Source organism: Staurois parvus, unplaced genomic scaffold (assembly GCF_062004578.1).
Source record: "Staurois parvus isolate SC_StPar_1 unplaced genomic scaffold, SC_StPar_1.0 ptg000564l, whole genome shotgun sequence".
Taxonomy (NCBI): domain Eukaryota; kingdom Metazoa; phylum Chordata; class Amphibia; order Anura; family Ranidae; genus Staurois; species Staurois parvus.
In genome coordinates this window covers 9317672-9343349 of record NW_028318360.1, presented here as the reverse complement: position 1 = coordinate 9343349, position 25678 = coordinate 9317672, and the positions used below count along the sequence as shown (strand labels likewise).

At 40.3% G+C, this 25678-nt stretch overlaps 1 protein-coding gene across 2 annotated transcripts in view; it reads left to right on the top strand.

Moving 5' to 3' along the window:
• The window catches only part of SORCS2 (sortilin related VPS10 domain containing receptor 2), a 1187504-nt gene that overhangs the window by 349573 nt on the left and 812253 nt on the right, over positions 1–25678 (top strand). The gene's annotated exons all lie outside the window — the stretch shown is intronic.

The window sequence follows — 25678 nt, the reverse complement described above, 5'->3', positions numbered from 1 at the left end:
AGAGAAAAAAGAAAAGGTAGAAGGTTTTATTTGCAAGGTTGCTTGGTATTTCTAGACAAAATACTTGCTGTATTTCTAGACTAATGTTTGCGTTGTTTAAAAAGCACGGGTATCTGTCCTTAAACTCTACCTCAAAAGACATACTAGTCTTTGTTTTTAGAGAGGCTTAGTTATAAAAATAAGTCATATATTTACTTTTCATTTCATCACATCAGCTTTTCAATGGTGCTTTTTCCTTTTCTACCTCTATTTCTATGTTGGTAATGGACAGTCAAAGTGCTGTTTTTAAAATTACTTTAAGTTCTCCTTCTCCAGAGTCCCTCTTTGGAAAATAATGGATTTGTTAGTTTGCCTTGGTGTGAACCCACATCTTCCACTGGTGACATGCTTGCACTCTTATTAGTGCACACAAACCAGAATAATGATGCTATTCCTTTGTGCCCATAATAATGAGGTACTTTTTATTTTAAAAACATTGACATATCACATAGAACTATGCTAGCAAAAATTTAAAATTATCCTCCAAAATGTTCCATGTTGCACCTCTGGCTTGTTTATTAAACTAGTTATGTCTTGTCTTTTTTTTGCATTTATTCTAAATCCGGAAATATTGGTAAAAACTATAAAGTGACCCCACACACTTCAGGTTCTACCCCCAGAGTCTCCTTTATCTCTCCCTCCTATTTTTTTTTCTGCATTCTATTCCCTTTGCAGTTTTTTGCCTTCCTTTTTCCTTACACTTTTCATTTTCCTTTACCTCCCCCCTTCCCTACCTACGTTCTTCCATTTTGATCCCTAGCTCTTTGCCCCTTTCTTAAACCCTTCCCCCTAGATATACCATGCATACCCAATCTACTCTTACCCTTTCTGCTCTATCACAATAAAAACATGACTTGCATTTTTTTTATATTATTGCTAACATAAAACACTTCATTATTAAACGGGTATTGCTCTTTCATTGAACGTATTAATATTTCTTTGGAAACTGTAATGAAAAGCTACACTCAGGTTTCACTGTCCTACTGACTCTCAGTTTAGTATGTAATTTGAAGGACAATAAAACACACGCACCTAACAATACCAAGTGATATAAAATAACAAATAAATTAATGACTGCAACAGCCATCCCTTATCTTAGATGATCTTAATTAGTCATATATAACTGATAGCACTTGCTAGATAATACTCAATACAATGTGACAAACTTAGAACTTGAATGTGCTCTAAAAACATATTTCACTTATAAGTGCAAAGTGCATAATAAATCCTCAAAACAAATTTTAGTCCCAAATGATGTGTGCCTCTGTCAACTCCAACATCATAAGATACATAGGAAGTCCATAAGACAAAATAGGAGTACTCTTATCCACCAATCCCACCATTAAGTGTTCTACCACCAGTGATTGTAAACTCTCCTCACTCACCAGATTCCATTCAATTCCTAGTTATACAACAAGAAAATTCACATAGCACTTTGTGGTCCCCCAAGGACATTCTTGGATCTCCTGATCGGCACATTTCTGTGCTGTTACCTTCTCCACAGTTGTCTCAATGATGTTCCAATGGTAAAAACGGCATATATTTAAAAAAGAGAGAGAAGAGGAATCCTCTCATAGCGTAAAGCTGTATATGTTGTTAAAAAGGTATTTTATGAAAAGGATTATGCCCATAAAAAATTGAAAAAACGTACAGGCAATACCCTCTCTGATCATGCAGAAGCTGCTGACTCCTCAGTGTGTGTTCCACGCTAGACCGGAAGTGACGGACTGGTGTGTCACTTCCACACACATCATTTGGTGTGTAATTTGCCTGTATCTTTGGTTTGTGTACCTTGGAATGTGCTGTACTCTAGTCCTTGTCATTCAATTTAGAATGTTATGACTCTTTATAAATAAAAAACTACCAAAAAAATGTAAAGTGACTCCAAAGTAAAATCCTGCTTTAATTGTTGGTCGCAGAGCCAAATTTTTCCTAGGGATATTGAACCAGCATCTCTTCATCATCTTGGGCAGCAGACAATCCTACCCTCTATAACTATGCCTGTACTACTGTTGCATAAGGAACACTAAAAAGCTACTATATCCCTTTGCAGTCATGAAAGATTTTTTCTAATATTCCAAACTGTCATACAAAAAAAATGTAAATTTGGTTGCATGTGCTAAAATTCATCAAAACCCCCTTGCAGCATTTCACAATATTTTAATATATCATTATAAAGAGTGGATGGGCTCTTTTTGCAAAACACTTCTCAGATTTGATCTTCCTTTCTGTATTAACTTCGGAAAAGTTCTTTGAATGTGCAATGAAGAATCGGAGCTGAAATCTCACTGAGGACATTCTGTTAGGAAATTACAGTAGTGGGCACAATGATTGCCATTTGTAAAAGCTTCAGCGAGCCTTTTTCAGGCTTATTGTTCCCACAGAGACAATGACTTGGCACACTATTACAGAGGAAGCAATGTTACTGGAAAGTGCCACCAAAAACTGCTGAATGTAGCTTTTATTGTCCCTGCAAATGAACCTATGGACATGTTGAACGGATTCTTGATAAGAAGCCACATTTTTATGTTTCCCTTTTTAAAAGAAAACCTGTATTGTCATTGATACAAAGTAAGGTTGATGTTGGATAACAGGAACAGTGTGGTGCCACATTATTGTTGTACAGTGGCAATAGTTCCCCTCCTTCCAAGGGCACTACCTGCATCCCTATGTTACCTATTGCACCTGATCCTTAGTGTTTGCACAAGCTCACCCATCGGCTCCCTCATGTTCCTTGTACTTCTTCCTCCACAAAGCATCACTTCAGAGCTGCAGTAAAACAGATAAAACAATTATTCTGCTGTTTATTATAAGTGTCAAACAGCTATCGCCCCTTTACCTAACAACTGGAATTTTACTTTCTCCATCAACCCATCTCCTACAATTTTTACCTTTTTTTATCACTTGCCTCTCCATTCCGATTGTAAGCTCTCATGAGCAAGGACCTCTTGTATTGAATTGCATTGTAACTGTACTGCATTTGTAAAGCATTGCACAAACCGTTGACACTATTTAAATCCTGTATAGTAGTAATAATAATAATAATAATAATACAAGCCATCAAAATTACTGATAGAAAATCTAATGCTAATCTATAATGTAAATTATAGATAGAAATGTGTTTTAGCAATTGCTGTAACAGTTTTCCAGTGTTTTAAAAGAGATAACAGGATAACACACGATTCTTAGCAACTTATTCTTCTGTTCCTTTATTTTTATTTTTCTCCACTTGTCCAAGCAGAACTACAAACAAATCCATATACTATTATTTGTTTTGGTTCACACCTTCGCAACTTGTCATGTGACTTGACAGTTCAGAGTCGCATGACAAGTCGCACCCTGTTAGGAACCGTTTAACTCAGTGTGAGTCAAGTTGCAGCGACTTTGAAAAAGGTTCCTGCACTATTTCTGTACTTTCTGCAGCTTGCATTGGTATCTGTTAAATTAAATCGCGCAGAATGCCAGCAAGCAATGAAATCTCACTGAATAACTAAGTAGCGCTACTTCAAAGCTGCACTGATGTGAACCAGGGCTTACAGAAAGTAGATTAACCCTATACAGTTTGCCATATTTTTATGGTCATTTAAGCAGAGGCATTGAAATAAGCCCTAACTGACAGAAGGGCAAAGAAGTGTGATCACATAGTTAACTGAGTAAACCATGTGGTGACAACACCTAAGGTACAGTCCCACAGTGTCAGGAGCGTGTAGCGCTCCTCCACCTGGATAGCTGCTGGTTTCATTCAAGCATCCTGGTTTTGGCTGTGATACATTCTCCCTGCCTGTCTGTCCATCTGCAAGGTGAGAGATATGACCAGCCTCTGGGTGGAGATCAAAGCCAGCCAAGCCTGCAGTCTCATGCTTGTTATATTGCGTTTGTAACACATGCTCCAAGCCTGTTGTCTGCCCTGCCTGCTAGTTTGGATTATCTTGTTGATTACTTTGGATCAGATATCGACTACTCTCTGAACTCTGCCTGCCTTTTAACTATGGATTTAACTTTGACTACTCTGAACCTTGCCTGCCTTGTATCTGGATTGTCATTGAACCACTCTTCCTGTTTGCCAACCTCAGGTACTTGTTTGCTGTGCTCAGTTAGCACCTGCCTTGGCATGGTAGTCAGGCACTATGGCTTTGTATATAAGACCTGGGGGCAACCGAGTACCAGTAGGCCTGCTTGCCTGATGGGAAAGGGGGCTGCTCTGGGTGAAGAACATAGAAGCTAGCTATAGTGCCTGACCACCTGTGTTAGAGGTAAGCGTGACACACAGAAGCTCATGAGTGTTAGAACACCTGAAGTTTTTATTCAAGGAATATTACTGAAGGACTAAAACAAATACAAGCAGCATTTAGGAGCTATAGGCTCCACTTCATTAGGCCAACAGTCTTTCTTAACTTGACAGATTGATCGATCCCTGTGTGGTCTACCCAAATTATTGCATAATGAATTCTTCAATAATGTTTCTTTTATGGATTACCCGTAGGGATTTCTCAATATGCAGAAAAACTGTTTTTTTTTTATCTTGGTATATTGGTATATTTATCTGTTTTGCAGACACAATACAAGCAAAACAATTATCATAGTGAATATGTATATTTCTATTAAATTTTCACAGAAATTAAAACAAAGCAAAAGTTATGTCCATTCTGGTATTCAACTGAAACTCCAGCAAAAGCTTTTTTTTTGTATAGTGTGGGGGGGTCTGTGGAATTTTTGTCAAGTTATAAATCTTTTCTGTGTCTTGAAATAAAGAGTTTTCCCCTAATTTCCTGTTTGGATAATTGCTACCTCGATAGGAAGCTACTGGGCATCCCCCTAGTAAAGACACAAAAGCAATCAAACCTGCAACAGGTTCTAATCCTACCCCACCCTACAAAAATGTGTCAATTACTTGTACCCTATGATGAAAGATTCCTCTCAATTCCTGTTTTATCTGGCATTCATCAAATAGACAAAAAGTGACAGGAAATATCTGCTGTGAGCACACAAACAGTAATATAAATTAATCCCCAATCTATCCATAATTATAATTCAATTTTAGAATAAATATATACTGATATGGGGGAAGAACAAATGCTTGGCCCATCTACAACCCTTTATCCAGACCCCTTTCCTCCCTTGCTTACCTTCTCCCCACTCTGCATACTTCTTTTCTTTTAGGCTATTTGTATATTTGGGGTCTATTACTTTTCCATTGCCCATCCTTCTTGGAATATCAAAAAGTATGTAGGAATGCTCATTATTCATGTCACAACTGGGGAATACCCACAGTATGACCAAGTGTGGCAATTTGATGTACCCATATTTGTACTTTCGTATTGTACCCCATGTTACTCGAATTATATAAAAATTGTTCAATAAAAGTTCTTTGAAACAACAAAGAAAGTTTGGGAGGAGTGCAGTCACATGACTTCTCTAAGTCAGGTAAATGTTCTTTACTTCTATTGTGGAGTTCTCTGCTGAGTTAAGCCCCTCACTGTGGCCAGAATGTTTTTGAATGGGCTGTAAAACGCAGGCCACAGAAACTTTGTGTATTGTGGAGAGCAGAAAAGTACCCCTTTTAGTCTAAAGAATACTGGTGGGAATGTCCACATCAGTCTGTAATTTATCTATATATAGAAAGCATAGATCCATTACGAACTATGGTAGTTACATACCTGCCACTATACCAGTCTATAGCATTTGACCTTATCTCTTGTACTCACTTCCTCATACTAGTTATATATTGAATATTATTCTACACTGAGCTGAAAATGTTGTGTTCTACTTTTTCCCGTTTGTCTCGTAGATCCAATTATCATACCTGCAATGTGATAAAGTCAGAAAACTTCATGCATAAAGTCAAAGTTTTCTCACAGTTGTTCCTTGACAAGCTGCTCGTCTACAAAGCATCGCCAAAAAGGCCAGCTTTTAATGATGTTCCTTAGAATGTTTTCAAAAATAATGACCATGCTGCTTCTTTAAAAATACTGCAACCCAACGTGTTCATCTCATTTTGTATAAACTACTTTTTTCTTTGGAAGACTTTGTATTTCTTCATAGTTGTATTTCCGATCCATAGAAAATGTGCATTCTATAAATGATTAATAGTTCTCAGCTCATGAAACTGGTACTTCGTCGCCACACATTAGAACAATTACCCAATGAGTAGTTTATTGATATAATTGTTTAGTATTGTTTCATTTTCCCATATTTTATTTACTTAGAAAATTTGTATGCAATGAACAGTCAAAAACCAGCACTTATTGGTAGGTATATCATCTTTGACAATGCATTAACTTCTCATGGAAGTTTTCCATGTTTCTGTAAGTACTCCCCCTTTCCCCTACAAGCAATGCCCCCAACCCCCTCCACTTTTTAATCAATTGCTAGAGTAATAAAAAATTAAAAATTAACCAAGTTCCCCAAATACTTAAATCTATGGTCAGGTGTGGTGTTGGGCCTAAAGTCTTTTATCTTCCACTGCTGAGTGGAAGGGTCCAGTGTCGCTGCTTGGCAGAAATGGGCGCTTTATATTGGCTATCCAGTGATGGGATCCTCTAGGGCTCCAGAAGACTTTACTGTGTGATGATGTCACAACAAGGGGACTGACTAGTGGTAGGCACTGACTGCAGTGTTGGATTATTATTATTATTATACAGGATTTATATAGCGCCAACAGTTTGCGCAGTGCCTTACAATATAAGAGAGACAGTACAATTACAATACATTCCAGTACAGAAGGAATATGAGGGCCCTGCTCATGGAGCCTACAATCTAAAGGAAGGGGGAGGTGATACAAAAAGGTGATAGCTGCGGGGGATGATCTGGTGGAGGTGATTCAAGTACAGTTCTTAGGTGGAGGTGGGGTAGGCTTCCCTGAAGAAGTGAGTTTTCAAAGATCGCTTCAAGGCAGACAGGGTGGGGGCTGACCGGACATCCTGTGGTAGGGAATTCCAGAGGATGGGAGAGGCTTTGGAGAAGTCCTGGAGGCGAGTGTGGGAGGAGGTGATGAGGGAGCTAGAGGGGAAGATATCATGGGAGGAGCGGAGTGGATGAGGTCGGTGATGTAGCTAGGGGCAGTGTTGTGGATGACTTTGTAAGCTGTGGTTAGTATTTTGAATTTTATACGTTGAGTTAGTGGAAGCCAGGGAAGGGATTGGCAGAGAGGGGCAGCAGTCGCTGATCGGTTGGTAAGGTGTATGAGTCTAGCAGCAGCATTCATAATAGACTGAAGGGAGGATAGCCTGTTTAACGGTAGACCAATGAGGAGGGAGTTGCAGTAATTAAGGCGGGATATAACCAAGGCGTGGATAAGTTGTTTTGTGATGTCATTGGTCAGAAAGGGGTGGATTTTGGAAATGTTCTGGAGGTTGAGGCGGCAGGATTTAGCCAGTAAGTGGATGTGGGGCCCAAAGAAGAGGTCAGAGTCTAGGATTTTGCCTAGCACCCTGGCATGAGGGGAAGGACCAATGGTTGTGCTGTTGATCTTAATGGTAAAGTCGTGAGTGGGGGATCGGGGAGGAGGAAATATTACAAGCTCAGTTTTTGAAAGATTGAGTTTAAGGGAGTGATGTGACATCCATACTGATATGTCACTTAGTAGATTTGTGATACGTGAGGAGATTGAGGGGGTGAGCTGGGGAGTGGAGAGATAGATCTGGGTGTCATCAGCATAGAGGTGGTATTGTAAGTTATCAGTTGTATGATAATTATTATCAATATACAGTATTTATATAGCACCAACAGTTTGGGCAGTGCTTTACAATATAAAGGGAGACAGTACAGTTACAATACAATATTAAGAGAGCCCTGCTCATAAGAGCTTACATTCCAATAGGGTGGGGTAAGTGGTACAAAATGTTACAACTGTGGGGGATGAGCTGATGGAAGTTATAAAAGAATAGGAGAAAGCCAGACAGACTGAGGTAAAGAGTTTCAGAGGATGGGAAAGACTCTGGAGAAGTCCTGGATCACCAGTGTTCACTCCAGGAAAAGGTGCCAGCGAGGGAAACATGATGGTGGATTCAGGTAAGTAACAGCCTAAGTGCAGCCAAAATCAAAAACAAAAAAATCAGCACATGGGTCATAACTTACAGTAGGATGTGTCCCTGGTGCTGATTCTCCTTCTATTAGTAGTAGTCCTCCTCTATCCATGCCAGCCCATCCCTGCTACCATATTATTATGGTGTAGCATGGGTTAATACAGCTAAGGGGCTGCCCCAGCTCCACCATTCAAAGAAGCTATACTACAGCTTCTATGCATGTAATAAGATCTAAGAATGGAAGATGGGTGAAAAACTGATAGCTCTGCACCCTTCATTCATATATCCACTTCCATTCATAGAACTTTATTGTGAATTATGTCCCTTGTGCTAAATTTTCTGTTTTTGATTTTGGCTGCACTGAGGCTGTAAATGGGGGTTTCAAGGGTTCTTTTCATAAACACTTTGTGAATAGATGAAAATGTGTTGGGAATCATGGATGAGTAGGGGGTTTATATGTGCCTGCAGATGGGCTTAAAAGAAACCTGCCAGAGGAGTTACATATGCTTTCAAGTATACATGCTCTCAGCATAGAAGGCGATCTGTACTAGGGTGTGCAGAGGAAGACCTCATAGAGTATACAGTACAAACCAAAAGGGAAAAAATGTGTGTGGGATATCCTTTACAGACACCTAAAAAATAGACTGAATCTCAGATGACGATTAACATTTTTCATGCGGAATCCCAGTTGACCTGCAGTATTTTTTAAAGCTAACTGGAGTGAGAACGAAAAAAAAAATCCTAAATACAATTCCTGGTAAAACCTTTTATTGCTTTTAGACTGCATTTATCATTGAAAATGTATTCCAAGGGGAAATATTCATTAATCCCTTTCAAACCATATCTATGAATCTAGTTTTATAGCTGCTATTTTTTTTTTCATCATTTTAAATATCCATTATTGTGTTTCTGTGTAACAGCTATAAATACAGTCTCACAAAGGCATTGATTAACTGATACATAATAAAAAGGTCATTTTTAACAAGAGTTTAATGTAAATCCATAGAATAACACTGTGTTTGGGTTAACAATTATCTAGACACAGTAGTGACTGTAGATTGAGTTGGTAAAATAATCTTCTGTGCGCCCCGTATAAATATATTCCTCCTCAATGTAATCCGATGAGCATGGAAGAATTTCAACATCTGTTTAACAAGTGCTTATTGCTGAGCTGCTTCTTAGCTACTGCAGGCTCTGCTTTTTAACCTCAGAGTCAACCACAAAACATGCTGAAAACAAGCATGGACACTGTGCAAATCACTAAATGTGGAAAACACATTTCACCTCCTCTTCTGGAGTCAAAAAGTGATATAAATGTGAAACGGGCCAAAAGCTGGATTATGCTGTTTTCTTTTTCTCCTTGAAATACTCTCTTATAATAAAGATGGGTCAAAGACAATAACATATGTGGGGTGGAGAGGCGAATGTGAAATTGTGTTTAAAATGACCCTTGTTCAAATAAAAAACATAAGCCATCAGATTCTTGCAAAGCAAACTATTTATACATACATTTATACATACCTACCTCACTATATTTATACATACCTACCTCACTACCGTTACCTCCGATTTCCATTATAACAAAGAGAGAAGGTTGCGATAAGATCTTTAGAATCTGGCACATTTCCAGGTTTTCTTTTGGTGCCTGGTCCCCTTCTGTGGTTCCCATATATTACAATTTTTATCCTTTAATTCTTTCAGCAACAGGGTCATTTTAGAGCCGAGTTCCAGGCAAATTAAAAAAAAAAAGCATTAAAGCTTAACTAATTTTGGGTTATCCTATTGTACAGTGTTCTTGTGTTAAAAAGTATCCTGTTCTCTTTGTATTGCTTCCTTTGTGTTAAAAACCTCTGCTTTCCTATTTCAAACTGATCATGCTAAGCATGAGAACACATTCATCCCAGAATGGTCAGTTTTCTGCCTGTGTTAGGAGAACAGCCTGCGTGTCCTCCAATAATCAGGCTTGTGCTGAAATACCCCCTGTGTAGCCATTCACTAGGAAGATTAGTGTACTGCTGTTTCTCCGCATCAAGCTCTCCAAGTCCCTTATGCAGCTGAGAACAGAGATCATGTCATCACTTATAAAAATAAAAAAAAATATGTATAATGTTTTTAACTGCTTCTCGTCCGCCCTATAGCAGTAATACTGCTTCAGGGCAGCACAGGTGTGCAAAATCACGTATATATATTTGCAAGGAAGGCGGGAAAGATGGAGTGAAAGAATGGAGGGAAAGAAAGAAAGAGGGAAAGAAAGAAGAAAGGAAGGAATGAAGGAAGGAGGGAAAGAAAGAAGGAAGGAAGGAATGAAGGAAGGAGGGAAACAGGAGACAGAAAGAAAAAAAAAGAGACGTATAGAAGGAGAGAAAAAAGAGAGAAAGAAAGAAAGAAAGAAAGAAAGAGAGAAAGAAAGAAAGAGAGAAAGAAAGAGAGAAAGAAAGAAAGAAAGAAAGAAAGAAAGAAAGAAAGAAAGAAAGAAAGAAAGAAAGAAAGAAAGGAAGAAAGAAAGAAAGGAGAGAAACAGGAGACAGAAAAAGAGAAGGGGGGAGAGAAGACACAAGGCTGGCGGGGAGTGTGGGCGGGGCAGACACAGGAGGAGAGGGCGGTAGGAGGAGGGGCAGCTTTTTCTCTCCTCTCCCGCCTGTATGGGGGGGTGACTGTCAGCACTGGGCTCAGAATATGCTGACAAATCCCCCGCAGCGCTGGAGGAGATGAGGGAGGGAAGGGGGGAGTGCTGGAGGAGATGAGGAAGGGGGGCACCGGAGGAAGAGGGGGGGCACTGGAGGAGATGAGGGAGCGTTCGCGGGGGGAGCATACAGGAGCTGACCGCACGCAAGAGATGGATAGGAGAGGCAGCCGGGCGGCACATAGAGGATCCAAGAAATGCAGTCCTCTATGTACTGCCCGGCCGCCTCTCCTATCCAGGTGGCCTCAGCCCACCGGCAAATGCCTGGTGTGCCCTATGGCCAGTCCAGGCCTGATGGGGGATGTCAGTGACACCAGGTCAGTTTCCCCCAGTGTCAGAATGCCCGCTGCAGTCCCGATATAAGTTGCTGTTTGCTACAATTACTAGTAAAAAAAAAATAAACAAATCTCAGTATATATATACCACCATTTGTAAATGCTATAACTTTCACGTAAACCAATTAACTTGCATGTATTAGGATTCTGTTTAGCAAAGACATGTAGCAGAATACATTTTGGCTAAAATTTGTGATGAAATTTGATTTTTTTAAATATTTTTAGTGGACATGTTTAATAGCAAAAAGTCAAAAATATTGTTTTTTTTTTCAAAATTGTTTTTTTTTTTTATAGTGCAAAAAATAAAAAATGCACAGGCGATCAAATACCATGAAAAGACAGCTCCATCTATTGGAAAAAAAGAATGTAAATTTCATTTGGGTGCAGCGTTGCATGACTACGCAATTGTCAGTTAAAGTAACGCAGCGCCATAATGCAAAAAAGGGGGGGGGAAATTCTCTGGAGGGCAAGTGGTTAAATATATATACACAAACGTTTTGCCTTTCATTTCTATTTAAATCTGAATCGGTTGTTTTACAAGGCAACAGTTCACATACACCTTAATAAAAAGAATGCTTGAAGGCATGAAATGCAATTAAAGGTAGACTATGTAGTTTAGGGAGAGTGATGTTTTGAAAATCATACAGGAATTGTTACCATTTTCTGTTATTTAATGACCAGTTCAAGACTGTTGTTGGTATATATACAGTCAGGTCCATAAATATTGGGACATGGACACAATTCTAACATTTTTGGCTCTATACACCACCACAATAGATTTGAAATGAAACGAACAAGATGTGCTTTAACTGCAGACTGTCAGCTTTAATTTGAGGGTATTTACATCCAAATCAGGTGAACGCTGTAGGAATTACAACAGTTTGCATATGTGCCTCCCACTTATTAAGGGACCAAAAGTAATGGGACAGAATAATAATCATAAATCAAACTTTCACTTTTTAATACTTGGTTGCAAATCCTTTGCAGTGAATTACAGCCTGAAGTCTGGAACGCATAGACATCACCAGACGCTGGGTTTCATCCCTGGTGATGCTCTGCCAGGCCTCCACTGCAACTGTCTTCAGTTCCTGCTTGTTCTTGGGGCATTTTCCCTTCAGTTTTGTCTTCAGCAAGTGAATATATTTATATATTTATTGAAATATATTTTGAAATATATTGAATATAGCCAAAATTGTAGTATTTCAAATATATGTCAATTTATTTGGGAAGAATATTTTTAAAATATATTTCAAATATATTTTTCTTGCACATGGGTATCCACTGGGGATACTATTGTAAAAGAGGCTGACAAAGAACAGAATTGCCATTTTAAAATACAGTCTGGGAGTCAAATGGTTAAATAGTAACTAAAATGGTTTTGGGTAATTTTTTTGTGCTGTTTTTATGATGTTTTACATTACATTACATGTTTTACATTTAATACGGGTCACCCACTTGATGAAAGATACACAATGCATTAGGGGTATTCAAAAGGAAGCATAGAGTAGACTTAGGTCCCTTTCAGACTCTCCTGATTGAAATTTCCAGCCATCTGAAAGAAGGGAAGTAAAAGGAAGTTGCCACTCGGACAGAATCACTTTTGTGTAGATTTCAGCTTGAGCTATTAACTTTGTAGACAACTGTCTTTTTTTCAGAAAAGCAGATGTGTATATGCTGGAAAAAGTGAAGAGGGGTCTAGGGCTCCATCTGCTGGCTGAAATGAGGTTACAAAAAATTCATAAGTTAAATCACATTTTTACCTAACCTAATTTGTTTTGTACTGTGCTCATAAATAAAGAAAGCAGATACAGTATACACAGATTTAATCATAAGTGTAATATCAACAAAAGCATTTTTAGGTTCAGGTGGAAAAGGAAAGAGTTAGAAACTCTGCTGAGTATTTATTATCTGTCTATAGTTCCATGAGTAAGAAATTCCCTAAAAGGAAATCTCCCCTTACTGGAACAGATATCCTCGTCAAAATATTACCTCTCGCCTCCTGCTCTGGGGTTAAACGTACAATTCTAGATTTCCTGTCACTTTCTCTCCCAGTAACAATGGACACCAGAATAAGCCAATCACCAGAGCAAACAGAAAGGATGAATTTCTCCAACAGGGGCACAGTAATAAACCTGATAGGGGCTCTAACCATCCCCCCACTGTATCCAAAAACTAGATAAAAAAACATGGCTGGAGTTTTGTTTTAACCACTTGCCGCCCTGCCACTGTAGAACTATGGTGGCAGGGTGGCACGGGCAGGCAAAACCACGTTATAAAACGTGTGTTTTGTAAACAGGTAGGGAGTGCGCGCGATGCGCGCTGCCGCCCTACCCGTCCCGCCGATCACAGCCGCGGGTGTCAGTCGCCGGGTCACAGCCGGTCCTTACTGGCTATCTCCCAGCGATCGGCGGCAATCAGTGACAGAGAGCACAGCTGCAGCAGCTGTGCTTTCTGTCACTTTCCTGACAGCTCGAGAACAAGCTGATCGAGACAGAAGAGTTTCTCTCTCTCGATCAGCCTGTCCCCGTCCAGCACACCCCCCCACCCCCTAGTAAAACACTCCCCCTCACACAGATAACCCTTCCCTGCAAAATAAACTTAACCCCTTCCTCCCCATTGCCATTAGTACAGTGTCAGTTTTTTTTTTTGCACTGATCACTGTATTGGTGTCACTGGGGATGTCAGTGACCCCAAATCAGTACCCCCCCAGTGTCAGAATGTCTGCCGCAGTCCCGCCATAAGTCACTGATCGCCACCATAAGTCCCTGATCGCCGCCATAAGTCGCTGATCGCCGCCATTATTAGTATAAATAAACCCCTAAAAATCCCAGTATCTTTCCCGCCATTTGTAAACGCTATAACTTTCACCTAATCCAATTAATTTACACGTATTGGGTTTTTTTTTTTTAGCAAAGACATGTCGCAGAATGCATTTTGGCAGAAATCTATGACTAAATTTTATTTTTAAATTTTTTTTTTACTGGACATGTTTTATAGCAAAAAGTCCAAAATATTGTTTTTTTTCCTCAAAGTTGTCAGCCTTTTTTTTATAGCGCAAAAAATAAAAACCGCACAGGTGATCAAATACCACCGAAAGAAAGCTCAATTTGTGTGAAAAAAAGGACGTAAATTTCATTTGGGTGCAGCATAGCATGATCGCGCAATTATCAGTTGAATTAGTGCAGTGCCGAGTAGCAAAAAGAGGCCTGGTCATTAAGGGGGGTAAATCCTCTGGAGGTGAAGTGGTTAAGCTGATGTTGATGTCACATGCAGCTTCCTTCTGACCACTGGGACTATCCTACAGTCATGTCTATGGACAACCCATTAAAATGTCCCGACAGCTCTGGAAAACACAGCAAAAACATGAGAACAACATTCTGTCCACATCATTGAGATTTTCTACAGTCAGCCAGGGCAGACAAGAGCTTATGTTATATTTCAATGCACGCAGGCACGTTTGATTGAAATAATAAGTTTTCTTTGATTAGTGGATGTATATTTACCAAATGCTCCACTTTTCAGATTCTGGAATGGTTATCTCTGTTTCTTAAATGGCAAGAAGAATGCAGCAACTCATTTTAAATTGTAAATCTATTTATATGCTAATGTCTCTGTGTTCCTTGCCACAAATAGCACCGGTGGTGTTAGACAATTTAATCACATACATGGATTAGGCAGCAATGGGCAATGCATCTAATTTTTCTTGCTCAGGTATTTTTTTAAAAAATATAATATGAGTCTAAACTGTGTAATTTGCCTGTTCTGCCAATCACTGGGGTTTCTGATGGATTATGTATTTTCCGTACCGAACATGGGCTGAATTATTATCTAAAATGGCTATCCCGTTGTGATCCAATATTTTAATTTTCATATTGATTATCACTAGAATTGCAATGCTCCCTGCTTGGGATTTTTTTGATTTGGCAATCTGTAGAGCTTTTCTGCTACTTAAACTGTGATATTAAAGGCAGATTTTTTTCCAAATAACAAACATGTTATTCTTACATGCTCTGTGCAATGATTTTGCACAGAGCAGCCCTGATCCTCCTCTTCTTGGGTCCCTTGCCGGTGCTCCTGGCCCCATCCTACTGTTGAGTGCCCCCACAGCAAGCTGCTCACTACCGAGCCTGGACAGGCTCACTACCGAGCTGCTGCTCTGTCTGTAAATACACACGCAGAGCATGGCATGGCCCCACCCTCCCCACTCTCTACTCATTGAATCAATGGCTCCCACTTCTGTCTTAGTCAATGAGGAGGCAGAGACCTGGGAGAGCCACTGCTCTCATGCACATTGCTGGATCAAGACTGAGCTCTGGTAAGCATTGAAGTGGGCTCCTGCACACAAAAGTTTTTTTTACCTTTATGTATAGAATGCATGAAGGTAAAAAACCTGGAGCCTTTACAACCACTTTAAAGCGCTTTAAATTACAAAAAGAACCTTGCGCATTACCTTTAAAACCATTTACTGAATTAGGAAGTTGTCAAAAACGTACTTACAAAAGCCATACGGCTATAGACATCAAGGGATACACAAACTCCAGTAGCTGACACTGGACACAAAATACAGATGCTTCATATGGACCTGAACATTACTCAATAATAAGAAAACCACTGACATGTTTGGAGGGCAAAATCCTTTCCTCAGCATTTCATTTTTCTAAGCTCTGAGGAAGAGCGGTTTAACCTCGAAACGCATCAGCTTGTTTGCTTGTTATCTATTGATGCCTAGGCCCATCTGAAGCATCTGTATGCTCCATATTCTCTCATAATTTAGGATTCTCTCCTTGTCTTCATGTATAGGTGCCTGGGCACTCAATCACCAAGCACCAGCATTTCTATCTTAGAGGAAGGGGGGTGAGTCACACAGAAAAGGTGCAGGCATTTTTTAACTATACAAAACCCTTTAACCATTTGCCTACAGGGCACTTATACCCCCTTCCTTACCTGGCCAATTTTCAGCTTTCAGCGCTGTCGCACTTTGAATGACAATTGCGTGGTCATGCAACATTGAACCGTATGAAATTTTTATCATTTTTGTCCCACAAATAGAGCTTTCTTTTGGTGGTATTTGCTTCCCGCTAGAGGTTTTATTTTTTTGCGCTATAAACAAAAAGAGAGCAAAAAATTTGAAGGTTTCTTTGTTTCTATTATAAAATTTTGCAAACAGGTAATTTTTCTCCTTTACTGATGTGCGTTGATGAAGCTGCACTGATAGGCAGAACTGATGGGCACTGATAGGCAGCACTGATGGGCACTGATAGGCAGCACTGAAGGGCACAGATAGGCGGCACTGACAGGCAGCACTAATGAGGTGGCACAGATAGGCGGCACTGATAGGTGGAACTGATAGGCGGCACTGATGATGGGTACTGATAGTCAGCATTGATAGGCGGCACTGCTGGGAACTGACTGGCGCAACTGCTGGGCACTAACTGGCAGCACTGCTGGGCTGCACTGATAGGCACTGGTGGGTGGCACTGATGGGCACAGGTGGATGGCACTGATGTGCAGAGGCGGGTGGCACTGATGGGCACAGGTGGGTGGCACTGATGGGCAGACTTGGGTGACACAGGTGGGTGGCACTGATGGGCACAGGTGGGTGGCACTGATGGGCACAGGTGGGTGACACAGGTGGTTGGCACTGATGGGCACAGGTGGGTGGCACTGATGGGCACAGGTGGGTGGAACTGGTGGGTGGCATTGCTGGGCACCGATCATCAGGGCACTGATCATCAGTGCCCTGATGATCGGTGCTGATCCCTGCTCTGACAACTGCCGGTTCTCGGCAGTACTTTCCCCACGTTCTGACAGCGTGAGGAAAGTGCAGCCAAGAACCGGCAATTGCATTTCCCTGTGATCAGCGTGTCATTGGACACGGCTGATAACGTGGTAAAAAGCCGCTGTGATTGGCCTTTTACCACATCATGTGATCAGCTGTGTCCTTAGGACACAGCTATCAGGGAGGGAGCGCGCAGGAGAGCGCATTCTGGGAGGACATCATATGACGCCCTCCCAGAACTGGCCGGCCGCAGTGTAGCCCTCATTCGGCTATCTGTGGTCGGCAACTGGTTAAAGGATCTGCATGAACAAAGCAAACGTTTACTTTACACATAACATGCACAGTGGCTTAGTGGTTGGAGCTTCTACCTTACAGAAAAGGGGCCTTCAGTTCTGGTCCTGGTTAGGATTCTATCTCTATGGAGTTTGCATGTTGTTCCATGTTTTTGAAGCATATGTTTCCTCCCACCAGGGGCGGACTGACCATTGGAGCACTCGGTCACTGCCTGAGGGCCTGGGGTCCGTAGGGGGCCCCATGAAATGCCCCTGGTACCTTTTTTATAGGCTTTTTTGAGTGTGGGCAAGGACACAGGGGCCCCATGATCCCCTATTGCCCGGGGGCCCCATGAGTTGTCAGTCCGCCCCTGCCTTCCACACTACAAAAACATGATGGCAGGTCATTTGGCCTATGTCTAAAACTGGCCTTAGTATGATATTCTCTTCAGAGCACCTAAGATGGCTGTCTCTTCATCTGCCCCAACAGCAGTTAAAGCCCTTGCAGTCTTTGGGAAGAAAAGTGCTATATAAATATTCATTAAAAAAACAACAAAACAGCCATATATATATTAGCTTTCTTTTGTCGTTGAAGTTATCCTTCCAAGATACTTAAGAGACTACAACTTAAGTACAAGAGATCAACACATTAAACAATCAGAAGTATTTAATCTCTTCTTGAAAATGATAATAAATAGTTACTCCAAACCTTTAAAAATAAAACCTTGAATCCATCTTCTATTTGTAACCTTTGTTTACTAGATTATATGAGAATAAGTCTAATGCACAATACGTAGCTCTGTTTACTCATCTGCTTCAATCAGTAGGATTTCAGATTTGAAGTGAGGAAATATTGAAGTCCTGTCTTTTCTATTTGCTCAAGTCTTTGTTATACTAGTCATTCATTATAATGATGGTGGTACAGATTGTTTGTACAGATCCCCTGTTCTCCCTGAAATAAAGCAATATTTGTTTTGTAAAACTTCAATTCGGCATCATCTTAATTGCTTTTTCAATTTTAATTGAATTTTAAAATATTTTTTGTTTCTTTTTTGTTTTTCCTTTAGAATTATCAAGTTAGGTGGGTGATTCTGCTGCTGGAGACAAATTGGCAGTGGAAAGATAGCTAAGTGAATGGCAGGATCACTAAAAGGCTTCTTGTCTATCACTATGGAATTGCTACCACTGCTAGATTTTCGAGATGAGGCAGTTCTCTGGGCCAGCAAGGGTGTGATTCCACAGACGTAAAATCACCCATCTGACAGCAGCCTTATATTGTTGAGTTTGTCCATGTGGTCTTCCATACCGGGCAATTTTACACCTTCCTGCCCAGGCCATTTTTCACGTTTCAGCGCTCTCACACTTTGAATGACAATTGCGCGGTCATACAACATTGTACCCAAACTAAAATTTTATCATTTTCTTCACACAACTAGAGCTTTCTTTTGGTGGTATTTAATCACCGCTGGGGTTTTTATTTTTTGCTAAATTAACAAAAAAAGACCGAAAATTTTGAAAAAAAACACGTTTTTCTTTGTTTCTGTTATAAACGTTTGTAAATAAATAAGTGTTCTTCATAAATTTAGGCCAAGATGTATTCTGCTACATGTCTTTGGTGAAAATAACCCAAATTAGGATGTATTTTTTAGTTTGTAGGAAAGTTATAGAGTTCACAAACTATGGTATAGATCTGAAAATTGATCAATGCTGAAGTACTGACAGCCAGTCTAATTTCTTGAGGTCCAAGAATGTCAGAACAGTACAGATATCCCCAAATGACCCCTTTTTGCAAAGTAGACAGTCCGACGTACTTCATAAGAGGAATGGCGCGTTTTTTGAAGTTGTATTTTTTTTGTCATAATTTTTCTAAAAATTAAAAAAATTATTTTCACAATTTTTTTTTTACATACTGTCACCAGTGCAGTACAGCATCATCATTTAACTGGCATGGCGGTGAACAGGGACACTGACTGGTGACAGTATGAAAAAAAAAATATTTTTTTTTTATTTTATTTTTTTATTATTTTGAATTTTTTAATACATTTTTTTTTATTTTTGTTAAGATTTTTTTTTCATATTTTACTATGACCAAAGTAGTACAATGTTACCATAGTAACATTGTACTACTTTGGGGAAGTGATCAGTATTTTTTTTTTTTTTACACAATTTGCTTATAGCAAAGAATTACTTTGCTATAAGCAAGCAATTACCAGAATGAAATCGATTCATTCTGGGTTTTTTTTTTTTTTTTTTTCTTTGTGCTTAGCTGTGATTTGGCCACAGCTAATCACATAACATGTGCATGTGACCTGCTGTGACCATTCACAGCTAGGCACTAGTATACAATGGATGGCATGAATGAAGCCATCCATTGTATACAACTGTCATGTGACTTGCTGTGATTGGTCACATGGCACCAGCAACGGGGGCCGGTACTCAGATCTGTCATCGGCCGTGTCCGAGGTACACGGCCGGTGACAGATCGCGCCGCTGCACGGCTCTGCAATCGCGCGAACTGCGCATGTGTGGGAGCACGCCAAATGGCGTGCACCCGGAATGGTGAAGCATTTTTGCCGCCGCCAAACGGCTATAGGCCAGGTGGCTAATGGTTACACCAGAACTCCAGACAAGAGGCTAAATACACCAACTATATTAGGTTAAGTTTTACTTTCCAGTAGGTTTTTAAATGTTTGTATTGTTCAACCTGTGCTGTGATCTAGACAGCAAAGCTGGACCCTTCATCCTCCATAATAGCAACAACACACATGGTCATGAACACACCCCCAATCTTCTGATTGGAAAATTAAAGAGCAGCACTGCCATACTCAAATAGAATTAAAGGCACAACTTTTTGCTTTCATTTAGGATAGAGTTAGGGAGGGCTATAACCCCTGTCAGTTTTTTTTTTAATCATCTGTGTCCCATTGTGGAGATTTCTCTTCACGACCATGGGAAGAAATCACTCCAAAGTGAGAGAATCCCTGGTTGTCTCCAGGGTCACCAGGACTAGTGTCCCCATTTGAAGATTTTTCCTCTATTACTTTTCTGGGGCCAACCTAAAATTTGATATTTCCTTTTACTTTCACTTTCGGTGATAACAGTAAATATGACAAATTGAGAGGATGAAGCTTCTGAATCTCCCTGACAGGGGGCACAGAAATCAATAAAAACTGACAGGTGTTATAATCCCTCTCCATTCTATCCTAAACTAAAAACAAGTTTTGCCTTTAGTTATAATTTAAATAATCACTCAATTCTCTACTCTTGTTAATCTTAAAACCCAACTTCAGTCAATGTTTTTTCTAACATTTTGGGCAGATTTATGCTATGTGTGCCCATTAACATTTCCCCTTACTGCCTGTTCTGTCCTACACCTGTCACCTGGACAGAAAGTTGGAGGGGGGTTCCTAGTGAGGACACATGATATAAAAGTTTTTTTTTACAGTTCCCATTGAAGAAACTGAAAAAAAAAACTTTTATACATCAGTGGTAACTAGAAAACATTTTATATCTTAAAGTGTTACTAAACCCATGACCCTGCACTCACTATATCTGGTCTCCCACAGTACACACAACATGGAAATGCAATTATTTTAGTAAATATAAACTGCTAAATATCTTTTCTCATCAGCAGTTAGAGCAGTCTTGTGACTTCTATCAGTGTTCAGCAGAGCACTGGTTAAAGCTTGTAAGAGGAGTTTTCTTTCTGCTCTAGGAGGACAGTGCTGATTGGCCCTGTGCTGATAACATGCACTCTCCTAAAAAAAGACCTCTCTAGAAATACACACCCAGCTGAGCATGTGCTGAGTGTCTCCACATGATATGTCTTATCAGGAGATGGATTGGGGACACCGGAAGAAGGGGAGGCTCAGACAAGTCAGGATCAAACACCATTTTTACACAATGCAGAGGATTAAACCCTTAGGTTCCACAGTGATTATATCAAGCAAATGCTTTACTGCATATACAGACTGATTTTCTTGTTGCGGGTTTAGTAACACTTTATTTTGTTATTAATAGTTATTTAACAAAGTTATCAGTTCTCATTGATATGTATAGTTATTATTATTATGTTATTATTATTATTATTTTGAAAGTGTAATACTTATATCACATCCAGACAAGGGGTAATTTTTTCCTTATAATAGTTATACAAATTTGACAGACGTTCTAACCATTCCTATTTCAACCCATGAAAATGTTTAGAGTGGAGTTGGGCTTAAGGCTCTGTTCACACCAATGTGTTTTTTAGTGCTTTTTACAGAAACGCACTACAGTCCATTTAACATGGTTTCCTATGGAATGCATTTTGCATTTTTATTCTGCCCAGCAATAAAAAAAATTCCACTTAAGCAAAATGCTAAAAACATGTAAAAAATGCATGAAAAATGCATATATAAAAAAAGAAAAACAAACTTCAAAAAGCACTGGAGAAAGCATCAAACACAAAATGCATATATGTGAACCAAGCCTTAATGGTAATATACACAGCAGTCCCTAAATAATTATACATTCTGCGTAAAATGGTCCCAGATTGTTGGATTACTGCTGCTATTTGGTTCGGTTTTTTGCTGTCCCTTCTTGATGTCATTGGACATTTTGTTATTTGACTAATACAAGTCAGCAGGATGTCTCTGTTTATGTGTTATTGTTCTGCTCTGCGAGGGCGTATTTTGAGCTTGTTATATTCTTAAAACAAAACTTTCCTAATAAAAATATTGAAACAGAAAATGGTCCCAGATTGATATAAGTAAATCTTGGTGATAGAACAATGAAATTGTTACAGTGTATACTGTTAGCCATATATCTACTTCAAAACTATTACACTGGAAGTTCTCAAATTTGTGTCATTGTTTTGTTCAATGTACAAAGGAAAAACAAAACGGTGCTGGGAGAGGACCACACATAAAGAGTCTAGATAGGTTAGTGACAAATGATGGATACAGAAGGAGAAATACAAATAGGGGAATAATAGTACAATAGTAATGAGTTCAAAATAGGTGGCGATGAAGTGACAAATGGAGACGGGGAAGTCCATAGTCAAAGGGTCCTAGGTGGTGGATGGATGGTGAAGGCAGCTCCCCATAGAGCGAAGCAGAATTTGTAGAAAATAAATCGGACACACGGGGGCACCAATCTCAGTGTAGAGAGTTAGAGATTTATTGGTAACAAGAGGTTTAGAAACTACTCACAAATGTAAGAAGTATAATAGCATGGTAAAGGAATGCCTTTGGTAAGCCCTCAGTCTGCCAGTGATGTGAAGATGGATCCTGGTTGTGCAGGATGAGCAGAGATGCAGCCGTCAGTGTTCAGCAATGCAGAGAGTTTTTTAAAAATGGCACCGAAACCAGCATGGACAGCAAGGAAGTCAGGCAGGTAACCAATGGCAGGGCAGGAACAGGGTCAGTTGATGTGTTTAGAAGCACTTGCTCCTTCTTCAGGTCTGAACAAGAAGCAAGCATTTTTAGTTTTAGTGTTTGGAAATGACAGGTCCTCACTATCATATGCCAAAGGAGATAATACAGGTCAGGACTGCCATGCACTGTGTATCTCCGGGAACATCTGCTCTCTTCAGGCTGGCTCTGTTATCAGCCATCAGGTTATATTTTTACACCTGCTTTCATCCATGGGAAGAAAGGCAAAGTTCTTGTGAGATGCTTCAGCGCAGTATTGTAGACTGGGGCGGACTGACCATTTGGAAACTCGGGCACTGCCCAAGGGCCCGGGGTCAGTAGAGGGCCCCATGAGATGCCCCTGGTACCTTTTTCATAGGCTTTTTTGAGTTTGGGCAAGGACACAGGGGCCCCATGATCCCCTATTGCCCGGGGGCCCCATGAGTTGTCAGTCCACCCCTAATTGTAGATCATAAAGCAGCTGTTCATTGCCGAACTTTGGATGGATTTTCCTGGCTGGTCTGGCATCCCCAGACAAGCAAGTGCCTGGGTTTCCCCCCCATAGCTCTACTTATGTCTGCATGGTACAGGCATAGATGTCTCTACAATGATCGGATATGAGAATGACCGTATGGAGGCCACACATCCAGTCTGTAGGCGCATTTGCTGTCATAGTTTGTGCCGTGTATGGGTACAGGCAGGAAATGTGTACATATCAAATCCATACCACAACTTTATATTTTGAGGTAGGCATGAAAACATTGCTCCCAAATATTCTTCATTTAAATGAACTGTCTCTCTTAAGCAGGAATCTCCAAACGTTTTAGTGCAAAGGCAACATCATATATTTTACAAATATTTGCAACCAAAACACTTTTTATAAATGAATGAGTCCTTTCCTTACACCAAGGTCCCCATCAGAATCCCCCTGCATTAGGGTCTCAATACGGGTTCCCCTTTCATCAGAATCACCCTTACGTTAGGGTCCCCATCAGAGTCCCCCTTACATCAGGGTTCACATCAGAGTCCTACCTTACATCAATCAGAGTCCCCCTTCTATCAGGGTAACCGTTGGTGCCCCCTTACATAAGGGTCTCATCAGAGTCCTCCTTACATCAGAGTCTCCTCTTACATCAGGGTCCCATACCTTACATCAGTGTCCCCATTGGAGCCTGCCCTTATATCATGGTCCCAGTGGAGCCCCCCTTACAATAGAGTCTCTCTTACATTAGAACACTATCAGAGGTCCCATCAGAGTTCCTCTCCAACAATGTCCAGTTAAAGTCTCCTTTACCTCTGTAATGCTTACAGAGTGACTGTGGCAGCAGGGCAGCAGCCTTGAGGCAGAACAGGTCTGGACAGAGAAACGTTGGTCCTTCTGTGAATGCTGGGGCAAGCATGCCATTGGTTGCTAGGATGCCGGCGGTCCTAACAACCAACCATGGGTATGATGGACACAGAGAGATCTGCCTTGGAGAATGCAAGGGCAGACGGTTTGGCTGGGGAGGCAAGCAGAGATCATAGGCGACCTCTGCTGAGCTGAATCTTAAGTCTGTGAACATTGAGGATATGCCACTGACCCTAGCTGCAGACTGGATAAAGTCTTGTAGTGTACCGAACGTTGTCCATGAGCCATAGATCGGAGGCCTCTGCTCCTAAAGCAGAACTAAACTCAAAGAAATACTCAGCACCTCATTGCAGCGATGTAGCGGATAAATCCCGCACTGGCTGCTGTCATCTTCTCCCTGGCTATTTCCAGGTGCAGGGTTTTTGGCCTCATGATTGGCCAGTGATGTAATGACATCATCCCGTGCATGTGCATGGAAGTCCGTCATTCTGGTATAGCTCAAGTGTGCCAGGAATGCATGATGGGCTGCGTATTCACAGCTCAGTGTGCATTCAATAGAAGAGTGAAAGCAGGCAGGAGTTTGTTATTAAGAGATATTGCATGTCTCTTCTGAATCAAAGAGCTTCCTGCTCACAGTTTTTTAAATGTTACCTTTCGCTCCACTTTAAGTAACCAAATCCTCCTATCCCTCTTTTGCTCTCAATTACCCTATTTTTAGTCTGCTATAATACAATGTATTATTTAACTATCAAAAGTGTTACACCACACTAAACCTTTCATTCAAACTCTCAATTATGACTGCTGAGAAGCATAGACAAAGAACATACAGAGCTAAAGAGATAATCCCTTGCCCCTTCTTGCTTACTAATAAACACAGAAACTATTAGTTGGAAGGGCAAGGCTGGGCTTTATTGAATTACAGTATAAAAAATGCAATCAATAAGACAACAACATCCAAATTCAAAGCTAACAGGGAAGAAACTTGCCAGCCACAGCAGAGCTGTGAGCACCTGATTAGCACAACAGAGCTTTAAGGCCTCACATTATTCATTTTGTTCTTTTGAAAAGGGAATATAAAGGAAAGGTAGAGCTAAAAAAAAGGAATGGTGGGTTTAACATAATTTTTTTGCATTTTATTTTTTCATGATTCGAATAACTGGGAAATTTGGTGGTGGTGGTGGTGGGGGGGTTGGGGGCTTACAGTGGGGCGATACCTCTGTCTACATACTTTATCCTATTTCTAACCTCGGAAAGTTGGGAGGCAAGTGTAAATAGTATTGAGTACATACTTTGGTTTTTAAAGTAACTTTTAAAGTGGATCTATATAGGCAAACTTTTATATAGGCAACTTTTTTTTCATTTTGGATAGAGTAAGCAGGGTTATAACCTATTGTTTTTTTTGTGCTATCTGTGTACAATTGAGGAGATGTACTTCCACTTCCTGTCCCATAGCCAAACAGGAAGTGAGGAAACCTCTGCAAATTAAAGGAATCTTTTGGGGCCCCTAGGTCACCAGAACATGTGTCCCCATTGGAACGTTTCACGCTCTTACTGTTCTGGGGAAAATCCCAATTTTTTTTTTTTACTTTTACGTTTGATGATAACAGTAAACCAGACAAATACAGAGGGTGAATCTCCCTAACGGGGGCAGAGGTAGCTAATCCCTGTCCACTCTGTCCAAAACTAAAGAAAAAGTGTTGCCGATTGTTATACTTTAGTGTTTGCATTTTGTCTCAATAGTAGCCATCATTTCCAAAACATTGATATATGTTGATTTTTTATTGCGGTGTTGGTAGCTTTGGTAT